The following is a 12,249-nucleotide window of genomic DNA, read 5'->3' as shown; positions in this document are numbered from 1 at the left end:
TTTCCGTAAACAAAATATTAGCCGGAATGAAGAAAGTTTGTTGACGGTAGGATTCGGTACTCTCTCTCAAGAGCTTTACTTTTTAAGATTTTCCCCAAAAAAAAGACAAACTACTTATGTCGCACCGTCCTTAAGAGGATTTTTTAAAAACTTTTACATATTATTAAAAGTGTTTAATTTAATGTTATGTATAGACAGCAATGGTGATATAAGATGAAAAAAACATGAACATGAAGTTTGTCTTTGTGCTGCTCTTGAATTTCGTGTTGATTTTATTTTAAACAGATTCTAACTTCATTTTGGTCTAACACTCGTTTACATTGGGTGCAATTCCACTATCAACCACTAGATGGCAGCACATTTATTTCATTTGAGGCGGTGTAGATTTGAAAGAAAAAAACAGATCTATTGGTTTTAGTGTACTGTGAATAAATTGAAGTTGAAGCTTTACGTGCCCCTTGGATGACAAACTTTGGACACTCCTGGTCTTAAGTGTCAAGTGGACATACGTGGACATCAATGATCTCGCTAACCCGGTGTCAATCATGCGCCACCTTGACACCAAGCCTGCTAAATTTGTGTCACATTGAGGCAGCTTGTCACGACGCATGCTGTACGCCAACCCGACGACAGCGTCACGCTACAGTAGGAGGTCATCTTCAGACACCGCATGGAAGGTCAACGGCGGCCTGTGACTTGGACTTGAAAGACAAATGGGCGTCGGTTGTTGTTGTTCTTCCGCAATTAGCGCCACAATCCCCCTTATGAGCTCTAATCTGACAATGTCTAGCAGCCCCATCTCCCGCCGAAGCCCCTCACCTCTGCCTCCCTGCTCTCCTTCCCCTGATGCCTGCTGGCACTTTGGGAGCGGTGCCCCTCCAATCCCTTTGCTCCCTCCTCCTCCTCTTCTGGATGCCAGCCGACGGCCCTCGCAGTGTGGCACGCCATCTGCTGCCGCCCGCCCCGGCAACCCATCCCGCCCCTCCCCTTCATCGCTGACTCTACCACACCGCCGCCGCAAACCCCCCAACCCCTGCAGACAGCCGCTACCCACAATCCTCCTCTGCCTCAGCGCATCGAACAGGAGGCTTTCGCACAGATCACTTCACCCCTTCGATGCCCCCGCCAGAGAGGAGGAAGACGAGAAAGAGCGCGTGTGTGTGTGTCTGTGCGTGTGTGTGGTGGCCGCCTCTCGGCGAAAAAAGACAAAAAAAAATTGAAGGTGTACAAAAATCTGTTCTTGTTTAGTAGTTTAATGCTCTTTTTAGTTCTGAAGGACAAGGTACTAAATTCTATAATTCTGTATCATATGGCTGTCTTGTGCAGTGTTTCCCAATCTTTCTTGAGCCAAGAATCATATTTTACAAAAGATAAAAATGACACGGCACATCACCAAACAATTTTCGGCATTATAAATCAATCAAAATGTCATTAATCCACTCCAGTGTCTCAAAAAGTGTTTTTTTTGTGATGCGTTTTAAATAAAGAAAAATAGTACGGTGTTGAAAAAAAGGAAATGAAACAAGAAGGCAATAAAAATAATAATAATAAAGTATTTGTATTATGATGCCTTGGTGAGTGGCATCAGGGGTTGCAATTTGCTGTAGTCCTAGCGAGTGTTCTCATTTTGCTTTTGACTATTTAAATAAATAGTATGTATAAAAGATCACAAACAACAGTGATTATATATTATAAATGGCAAAAGCGAAATTGTGTTCACCAATTATGGGGAATTCACCATACATTAAATGCTAGATGCTCGCCTAGCTGGTGTCATGTATATTCTTCTTAAAAGCGCAAAAAAACAACAACGACAATATTGATTTGACGGTATGGCGATACAAGACAAATATATTCCGATATCCACATTGTATTTATCAACTAAGGTGAAATCGCAAAATCTCAAAAAAAGAACACAGAAGAAATGCCTACACTGGTATCTAATGCTGATGTATGGATACTGAATCTGTAACAGGTGAGGTCTTTATCAAGTACATGAAAAAATGTTATTTTATTTATATTTATATTCATATGTACAGAAAGAGTGCAAAATATCAATATGTCGCTGTATCGCACTGACAGGACCAATATCGATATTTGGTAGCACACTGAATGTGGATGGTTTTCGCTCATCGACGACAATGTCCGATCAAAAGGACAAGAACGACGGCAGAGTGCCGAGAGAGAGAGACGGCTCACTCTCCATCCATCTTTTGTGCGGAGCCTCCTCGCTGGCACTCTATCCATCAATGAGCGCAACATTAACTCTTTGGATCAGAACCAACGTTCCCGGATATCTTGCCATCGCTCTTCCCCGCCCCTCACTCTGCTAAACACACACACGCGCACGCACGCAAGCACAATTAGTATGCCACCGCCATCCAAAGCTTTATTTCCTGCTCTCGTCCCAAATTCTCCAGCTCTGTTCGGAAAAAAAAAATCTAGTCTTTGTCGTACCCCCTCCACACACACAGTCGGTGTTAATAATTTAACCAGTGAGCTGGTGCAGAGCTGGCTCGCGTCCAGGCCCACCATCGCCACTCTCACTCCATTTTTGACAGTGTGTGTGCGCGCGTGCGTGTATATACGTGCATCCTATGTGCAGCAAATTAGCATCGGCAGCCACGAGATGGAAATTGAAGTTCAAAGAGGACGACACAAGCTTTTCGTCTTCCTGGTCCAGATGGGTCGCACTACTGCGTCATTTAGCTTAATGTTCACACAAGTGGGCTTGTGTGAGTGTGTGCTGATTGTCACATTCTAAATTCAAATTGTATTAATAGCTCGTTGCTACCAGGTTATTTCTGGTGCGATGTAGGTGCAATGTTGGGGTTTTTTTTCACACTTTGAAAACAAAACATAATATGCTATGTGTGTATAACAAGTTGAGTTCACGCTTTTTTTTTTTTTTTTTGCTTGGATATGATAAAAAAGGAAAAAAGCATAGGGAAATATGAAAAAACAAAACAGAATATTGGAAGTATCATTTAAATAAATAGAAAAATTCTAAGATTAATATAAATTAAATAATCTGAAAAACACTACTTTTTTCATTGATTTTTAACAATTATGGGAAAAAATACTGGAGGTATCATTTACATATTGAAGTAAATCTATAGGAAAATAATAATGAATAATAATATGCCACTTTAGAATTTAAATGTGTAAATACATATGTAAATATATGCAAAATGCATGCTTGTAGAAAAATGGGAGCGCACACCTCTTTCATTAGTATTTTTCTTTAAGGAAAATAAAATAATTATTGGAGCAATCGTTCAAGTGTTAAAATGTATTTAAATAAATGAAGTGTAAAACATAGTAGACACTTCTGAATTTTGCCAGTGCATAGAAAAACTAGAATGTATGGACTATTTTTACTGAGCTCAATTTTTAAATTGTTACGTTAGAAGGAAAATATTGAATAAAAAAAGGCTTGTTGAATATAATAAATAACGAATAAAACCTTTAAATTACAGCCATGTAAACAAATGTGTTTGAATGTGCATTGGAAAAAAAATTGTGGAATAGTGCGAAAGTCCTTCAAGAAATATTAATGGGTTTTAAAAAGAGAGAAGTGACATTTGGGAAGCAAGTGTGTGCGTGAGTGTGTGTGTGTGTGTGTTTTACCACGCAACCTCCCACACCTCTCACCCTCCCACAGTCCGGCCCACCAGAGACATCATCATCATCAGCACCGAGTGGCTCACGACGCTCACATTTTTATCATCCATCTTCACGGCAATCGTCCATCGTCCTCTTTTAGCGTCACAGCGCCCCGAAATGAATGCCAACACCTTTTGGATGCCGTCCAAAAATATTTTTAATTTTCGGATGCATGAGATTGTCCTTGACTTTGTCTTTTAATAAGCTAGCCGCACAACCAAATTGATCAGCAGAGAAATTTTAATTCAGTTACTGGTCATGTTTAAAAGTGGAATGGCTAAGGAACAATTTGATTGCATTTTTCTTTTTTACTAACTCCCATAACATTTTATGAAGTGTTGGGGCCTTGGTTCAGATCTTGACCAAATAGTTGTTGATCAGCTTAGGCTTGAATACGTTTTGAATAATGCATGAGTTTTAACAACAATAATAATGACAATAGTTATAATCTAGTCAAATGAGTATTATTTCAAAATTTTGCAGTGCTTCTTTAAAATCCTCAAAAAAAGGGAAATGTTTAGTGTTTATAGGAAAAATATCTTAAGGACAGAAATCTTTAAATCGATCTTTAAAATTTCTCAGCCCTCAGTTGATGTCTCATTCGCTGTGAAAAATTAAAAGCAAGTCGGCAATATTTTTAATTTGAATATGAAAAACTAATATAATTTCTTTGTTTTTTGGGGGGCTAAAAAAATCCTACTTTACAGGCTTGTCAAGACGTAGGCCGTCACAAACTGTGAACACTTCTGCAAAAATGCAATTATTTTCATTGACACCCCCGTTGACGTTTTCTGTCAAACGAAACATAAAACGAAGACAATCTAAACAACCACATAACTGCCTTACAAAGGTTTGCTAGCTTAATGCTAACACATAATGAAGAAACACCATATATGGGCTAATGAAACTAGCATCAACAGTGTGGTAATTATAAATAGTTCAAGAGTGAGTTTACAGTTGTCAAAGTGCGAGCAGAATTTAAATGTAGCACTTTACTGTGAAACGGAACTTAAAACAAGACATTTTTAGCCACGATTACGCCACTGCTAGCAAGACTTATTCATGACAGAGTTTTGTCTCGAGAGCAGCCAAATTGCTTCTTTTTAACTGTTGTTTCTAAATAATCCGGCCAAGAAAACCAAGGGTGCTGGGCGCCCCAGACAACACAACACGGTGAGGCTGCGCTTATGCCCACGGCAACCCCCTCGGTCACGCCTTCTGTCTCGACCATCTCTGATAGACTATTCTTGTCATGATGTGACAATTTTTAAAAATAAAACTGGAGACAGAAGATTTCCCAAGACCATTTATATAATATTCTTCTGCCAGGTCATATAGACAGTTTTACAAATGTGGCAAAAACTTGAAACTGCCATTTACACCTTTATACAAATTATATTTGAACACAAACAGGAGCAATGCATACAGAAAGACAGTTTAAAGCTAGAATATGTAACTTCTGTCTATAGTTGATACATATTGGCCCACCTAACTCCTAACACTTCATCAGAGCCTTTCACACGGCCGCGTGCACGCAAACAACCTGCACTGCCATTTAATTTCCAAAATGGCGGCGGGTCAGCACGCCACACGACGTTGGCGCGTGTGAGCGAGCGACGATGGATTCGCACGTATGTGAGGATGTCTATGAGGGTGGGAGGACACACAAACTCACACACACGCACGCATACACATTCACACACGCATGGCAGTGATGACAGGTGGCTGTGGTAAAGAGGTGGTCCCTGAGCTGGGGTCCGCCTGTCTCTGGCTGAGGCAGAGAGGAATAAAAAGCTCCCGGCAGCTGTCGCCCTAATTCCTCTAACACGCTGCTTGTGCTCTGATTAGAAAACAGATCTGGCCTCTAATTTACTCCTGACACCAACTAATGCGAAAATATCTCAATCGCCACAGAAAAGGCGGGCAGTGGCCACGGTTGTGGCGGCGGCGGCGGTCCGAGTGCCCGCTTTCGTCCGAGCAAACCCGACAGGTCAAGTGCGAGGCCTCACGAGGGGGCGCTGCCTGCCAACTTCCTGGAAACGTCCATGCCTGATTTATTCGCCACCTCACTTCCTGTCACCTTTGGCAAGACATTTGATTTCGAGCCTGGAATGGTGGGAAATGTTCCCTTAGTCGAACCACCTTTTTGGAACGAGCCCCTTTCACACAATTCTGCAAAGCCGACTTTTTTCAACATTGGTGTGAAAGGTACCGGACACACAGTGGGGTTTGATGGGCAAATATCACGGCGTTGCAAAATTACCGCATCAGGGCTCTAAAAGTAGCGATCACGCCTTTATTGAACCAAACCAAATTGTTGCTATTATTTAAATAAGTATTATGTAATCAATTTAAATACTATCTTCATGTATATTAACATATATTTCGATTCAAATATTCTATTCACGAAATTGATATATATTCATGCGTTAAGTAAAAAATTCCACATTGATTTTATCACATGCCACATTATGACACGTATGTTGGGGAAGAGTTCACGCCTTTCCGCAGTCTAACTTTAACATGGAAAACTTGTAAAAAATAATGTAAGAGAATTTAAATATAGCATACAGTATACAGCAAAGCATAGAGGACCAAATTCTATACTGTATGTGTACATGCAAAAGTTGAACCGATGAAGAATTTCAAAGTGATGTTTGCTTCCCACAGAGGAAGATGAGGAGGAGGTGTCAGGCTGTGTGCGTGTGTGTGCATGTGTGTGTGTGTTGACGGGTCCGGCCCAGCAGGGGGCAGAGGTGTGATGTGGGGGAAGTGGGAGGTGACAGCTCGGTGTCACATGACGGCACACTGGGTGTCACCTCGCCCGGGACCGTTGAGACCCAGACAGACAAGGAGGTGGGGAGGGAGGGGTAGATGATGGCGGCCATCTTGATGCTACGCTAAAATGGAGAAAAGTATTTGGACAGGGGCTCTTTCAACCAACAGGAAGTGACCAGAAAGGACAAAATGGAGTTGGTTGCAGCTGTGATGGCAGCTGTGTCCATGGGCCTCTTTGTTAACTACACTTATTCAAGCATAACATAACAAAAGACGGGAACAAATATGATAGCACACACTTGTTCGATTATTCCAGCCGGTAATCGAATAATCAGATAAAAACGTATTTTGTATTTGAATTTATTGCGAAAAGAATAGATTAACTGCATTTCCATGCATTTCAGTGAAGAAAAATGATTTGAGATGTGTATGATTTGAATTGCGAGTATGGTAAATTAAACTTGTATCTCAAGGCACCACCGCATAGCCAGACAACGATTCACATTCACAATGGAGTCTCATGTGCGTGATTTTGGAATCTGGAAAGAAACAAATGCAAACACCACACAGGGAGGCTAGAGATGAGATTCGAACCCAAAACCTTTGAAATGTGAGGTCCAGGTGCTAATCACTTTCCACCACCACGTTTGATTAGAAGGTGCATCCCACTACTTTTGACCAAATAGTGTCTCTAGAGAGAAGATAGGCTATGTGATGTTTGGTTTTTAAAGTGTGTTTTTTCCTTTTTTTCCTGTGACAACTACAGTGTGTTTCTGTCTGTGCGTTTGTGTGTGTGAAGTGTGTGTTAAATATCCTCTCTTTTTTTTTTATTTCCTCTTCTGTCTCTTCTATGTGTCTCAGGGGACTTGCTTGGCATCTCTCCCTACTTTTAATTCTCACTCGGCAAACTGCTGCTGTCTGAAGGCAAGCTGGCATCATGTACACACATAAACACACCGACACAACCACACACAGTGCTCACTAATGCACTGGCGTGTGCACACCCTCCCCTTCCCTTCGTCATCCCCTCAAAAAGAGACGCCGCGAACAGCCCACGTATTCGTCCCACGTCTGGGTCCAGTGCGGCGTTTGTGTGCATATTTGTGTGTGCGTGTGTGTCTCAAATGTGGCATGAGAAGCGGGTAAACTCACACATCAATAAGAGGGTACAAGTGGAACTGAAACAGACTAGCGCAAACACACCCACAGACGCCTAGATGAAACGATGCTTGGAGCCTCCCTGGAAATGTGCAACACACAAACAGTGACATGCGCACACATTGACAGAAGCTGACGCACAAATACACACAGAGCGTCCCTGCGACTCGGAATACAAATCCAGCGTGAAAGCAAACACAAACGCGCTCGACAAGCCCTTCAAGCGTAAACACAAATCAAGGAAATAAAAGGACACTATTGGTTCATCGTCGTCCCTTCTAGCCTGAGTGTTCCTTTCAGAATAAAGCACCTGTCATCAGACGGGAGCTCACACACACGCAAACACAAACAAACGCACGCACACATACGCGTGCCTATACACCATCAGCCCAACTTCAAAAGCGAGGGATAAATAAGTTAAGGACAAGTCTGATGGGGATGAATAAATAACACGAGAGTAGCAAACAGGAAGCAGGAAGCAGGAAGGCAGTCGACTCGTGTCTCACGCACACACAAAAACACACGCACACGAACACATGCCCACACTTCCAATCTCATTTAGCTCCATTTGATATCCAGCATCACCATAAACGAGATGGAGGCATGTGCACGTACAAGGTTCCCTGACTAATTGAAGCTCATCCAGTCGCTTCAACAAAGTTCCTGATGGCACCCACCTGGGGGCAGTATAACACAAACTTATTGGTATGCATGGAGACTTTTCAGAGAGCTGCAGTAATATTAGGTGTTCTTTACAGAGGATAAAGAATATGTGCCTGTGAGTACTGTTATACCGTTGTGTTTGTGTTCAAATGTCCACTGATTTGAGAGTTATAACACAGTGACACTGATGTTATTCATTAGCTAGTCTATGGCAATTTGTTGAGTCCACTGCCTCTATACAGTGCTTGTATCTCAATTTTCTGCTTGTAAACCAAAGCAAAAAGTTGTCCAACAACAGCTTGCATATCGTAAAATCTCAAGGCACCACTCAGTGTTGACAATGCAAAAATAATGTGTGAGTGGTTTTCTGTTTCTATATATGCAGTGATTGAATTGCGTAATAAAAATCTGGCCTTTGCTCAAAGTTAGCTGCGATCAGCTCAAGCTCCCCTGCAACCCTTAACGGACAAGCAGTACCATCGCCATATCGATTTGTGTGTGCGTGCACAGCTACAAACTGAGCAACTTTTTTTTTTAATAGATTTTTTTTAAGAGGGGGGACCGGGGCGTATGCAAATGAAACGGTTATTATTGTGTTGCTCATCAAGTAGGGCGCAACGCGGACATTAATAGGCTGATGAATATGCATGCAGTATTTGTTAATTAAGCTAATTATTCCACCGCAAAATGCATTCGTCTTCCAAGGACATCTTCCCCAGGATTCCAACCTGCTCCGCTCATTAGTCATGCGATAGTTTACACCGGGCGGCGGGACAAGAGGTGGCACAGGGAGGGGCCACGCCGTCGGGGGGCGTGGGGGGAGGTGGCGCGGACACAATAAAGGTCACCGTGCGTTTGAAGGCACCTGGAGGAAAGCAGCGAGAAACCCTGAAAGGCGTATAATGGAGTTCCGATGGCGGCCTGGCCGTTCATCAGCCCCTCAAAAAAAGTGAGAGGTCAGTGAGGAAGACAAAAAAAAAACGGGCCGTTCTCTTACAGTCGGACGTGCCAGACGCTCACACCCGCTAATTCCCCCCTCTTCGCGGCTTTTCCTCTAATTGCTTATTAAAACCCTCTTAAATGAACTTTTTGTGCCAACTTTCCAACACATTAATTAATTGTTGTAGCCAATTAAGTGTCGCTGCGCAAATGAGCTTCAGCACAAATGGTCCTGCAGGGCTCGTCGACACCCCACACACCCCCACCCCAACACACACACAGTTACTCACGCAGACTCTCCAGCACCACCCTCCTGGCTGACTGCTTTCCCATCAGCCCCTCTGCCTTAAAGCGACAACGTCTGCACGGGAAGTGGAATAGGAAGGCGATGAGGCCTGGTAGAAGTGCTGTGTCATGCCGAGACTTTGACTCTGGAAATGTCGAAAAGAGATTAAAAACAAATCAGCGGCTATTTATCACTTAAGGAAAAGAACAAAGTCATTATACAATGCATTGTGAGATTTCTAGGTAGAGTGCATACAGTCGCGCTAACACACAATACGGTATTGTGATACCAGCAATATAAAAAATGTATATATATATATATATATTTATATATATATATATATATATATATATATATATATATATATATATATATACGATATATTGCTGATACTGCTAATAACATGACATGTCATAGGCCTTTTGACAAGTGATTAAAATCATAGAGTAACTCACGATATTATGATGATATTTTGCATTTAGCACGATACAGCAATTCTACGATAGTCATAGTGTCAAACATTCACATAGGTCAATAAAATATAACCAAAATAATATCAACAGCTTTCTGTATGCAACTTCTCGGATGGTAAATCTGCCACAACATCTCAGACAGACTTGGATTTATTCCAAAGAGCAGGAAGCCGTTATCCCGGATTACGCTCGTCGTCTCCTGACCCGCCGCCTGTGACATCAGCGCACATCTGCACCTCCTAAAAACTCCCAGTGTGGCCTCGCTGCCATGGAGCGATGGCGAAATAATAATGAGTACGTGAGTGCGTGCGTGTGTGTGTCGTGGCAGACGCTTCTCTCAAGCAAAACTATAAAATGCGGAGCGAAGTGAGATGCAGTTAGGGCGTCTATAAAACACACTGTGTGACTCGCAGTAAAGAATATTTCACTGCTGGGAATCATGGCAGACATTTTTAAGGGGGATAGAGCACACCTATAAAGTGACTAACTTTGAACATTATTATCGATACACAGACAGACAGACGGATGAACAGACTGACAGGCAGACACAGTGGATTGATAGAATGACAGGCAGGCAGACACGATGGACAAATGGACAGACAGAGGAAGAAATCGACAGGTGGGAGGACAATAGATGCATAGACTACCGATAGGACGGAAGGGCGCACACAGACAGAAAAATTGATAAATGGGAGGACGAGCAGATTAAATGATTAGACTGATAGAGCGACCAGACGGACGCAGACACAGACAGACGGACAGAAGATAGATAGAAAGATGATGGAATGACAGAAAGATTGATAGAAGGGCGGATGAACAGACCAACAGCAAGAATTTCCGACAGACGGATGGCAGGACGGACTGATGGATGAACAGGCTGACTGACAGATACTGTATGTAGGAGAAAGAAGGACACACAAGATAGATAGATAGATTTTTTTTTTAGATACATCTTTTTTTTTGCCACGTTATGAATCACCTTTGACCTTCTATCATCTTGAGTGTGAGTTTGCCGCCAAATGAAATGCACTCGCTGTCCAACATTTCATTGTTTGCCGTGGCAACATGAAGAACGAACTCGTAGACTGACGCTAAACGCCATCCATAGCTTTAGCCATTAGCCTTTGTTCGCCGTCAGCTTTTAACGAATCGCGCCAATCATCTTAGGTGGCAAACACATTTGGGCCAACGAGGGAGTTGATCCCATTGAAAGCGAGACACCTGACAGACCACCGCTATTGTTTGTCAAGCCCGCCGACAATCACTCAAAATGGAGGCCGCGTTCCATTACCATGTCGCCTGTCTGCAGAATGGCGACAACATGCTCCAGCCTGGCAAGCATGGCACATTTATGGGTATACCCCCGTAAGGTGCCCTTCTGATTGATGGCGCGCACCTCCTTCTCCTCGCCCAGCTGATTTATTTGCCCAGTCTCTGTGACTTGGCACTGGCAATGCCCACTCCTCCCTACGGGCACATTGACTATTATTCCCAGTCCTGGCGGGTAAAGGCATCAGACAGAAACATACACAATAGTCATGCACGTGTGCACAGCTGCACACACACACACTGTCTGGTGTCAAATGTGCACGAGCACACACAGTGTGCTGGTGCTGGAGGGCAGGTGAGCTATTCAATGAATGCATCTTTCACCCAGAGGCCTCAGCTGCACGCTTTAGGCCAAGAGGGCTAAGCATCTCTGTTAGCCTGCCAAGTGAGGAGCTGGTCGGTGTGCGTGCGGCCGATCCACACATACACACACACGTGTGCACAAGCAGCCAGAGTGCATGCAGCTGGTAGGCTTGCCAATCAGCAGTTCATGATGCTTGTCTCTCCGTCAGGAGCTCCATAAAGAGATCAAATCTTGGTTTGAATTCAGAAGCAATTCTATTTTGTGCTATAAAAATTATTGCTGACACTTTACCAACACTTTTAGGAATTATGAAACGTTATGAAGTTCAGTATTAATATACATTGCCCTGTCAGGTGTTTTATGTTTCATGGAAGCAAAGACACCAAGAACTTGAAATGTTTTGTCAGGTTTTATCGACTCCAGCCAATCAGATCAAGATAAGACAAATAGGCGGGCCGTACCTGTAGCAGCTAAGCTTAGGAGCCACTGACTTTATCTCTCGTTGTCGAAGAAAAACAAAACATGAGTGAGAACCAAAAGAAGAAATTAAATACATTAAATTTCTTTAAAATTAAATATACTACCACTTTCTGTTAAAAAAATAATTCGAAAGATTAGTGTCGATCAATTTGAAGACTAGCAGCCCTGCTTGT

General features: G+C 42.7%; 1 long non-coding RNA gene across 1 annotated transcript in view; it reads right to left on the bottom strand.

The window, feature by feature from the left end:
• Nucleotides 1-12,249, bottom strand: part of LOC148322687 (uncharacterized) — a 27,796-nt gene extending 15,547 nt beyond the window's left edge. Inside the window, exons 1-2 of the long non-coding RNA XR_015846696.1 lie at nucleotides 12,058-12,249; nucleotides 9,495-9,635 (exon numbers count right to left, since the gene is read on the bottom strand). This is a non-coding gene — a long non-coding RNA (uncharacterized LOC148322687). The remainder of the gene's footprint in view (nucleotides 1-9,494; nucleotides 9,636-12,057) is intronic.

The sequence above is a fragment of the Idiotropiscis lumnitzeri genome, chromosome 15 (genome assembly GCF_059441095.1).
Source record: "Idiotropiscis lumnitzeri isolate Australia: NSW breed Sydney's pygmy pipehorse chromosome 15, RoL_Ilum_1.0, whole genome shotgun sequence".
Classification (NCBI taxonomy): domain Eukaryota; kingdom Metazoa; phylum Chordata; class Actinopteri; order Syngnathiformes; family Syngnathidae; genus Idiotropiscis; species Idiotropiscis lumnitzeri.
The sequence above is the reverse complement of the archived record's forward strand: the minus strand, read 5'-3'. Positions and strand labels throughout refer to the sequence as shown.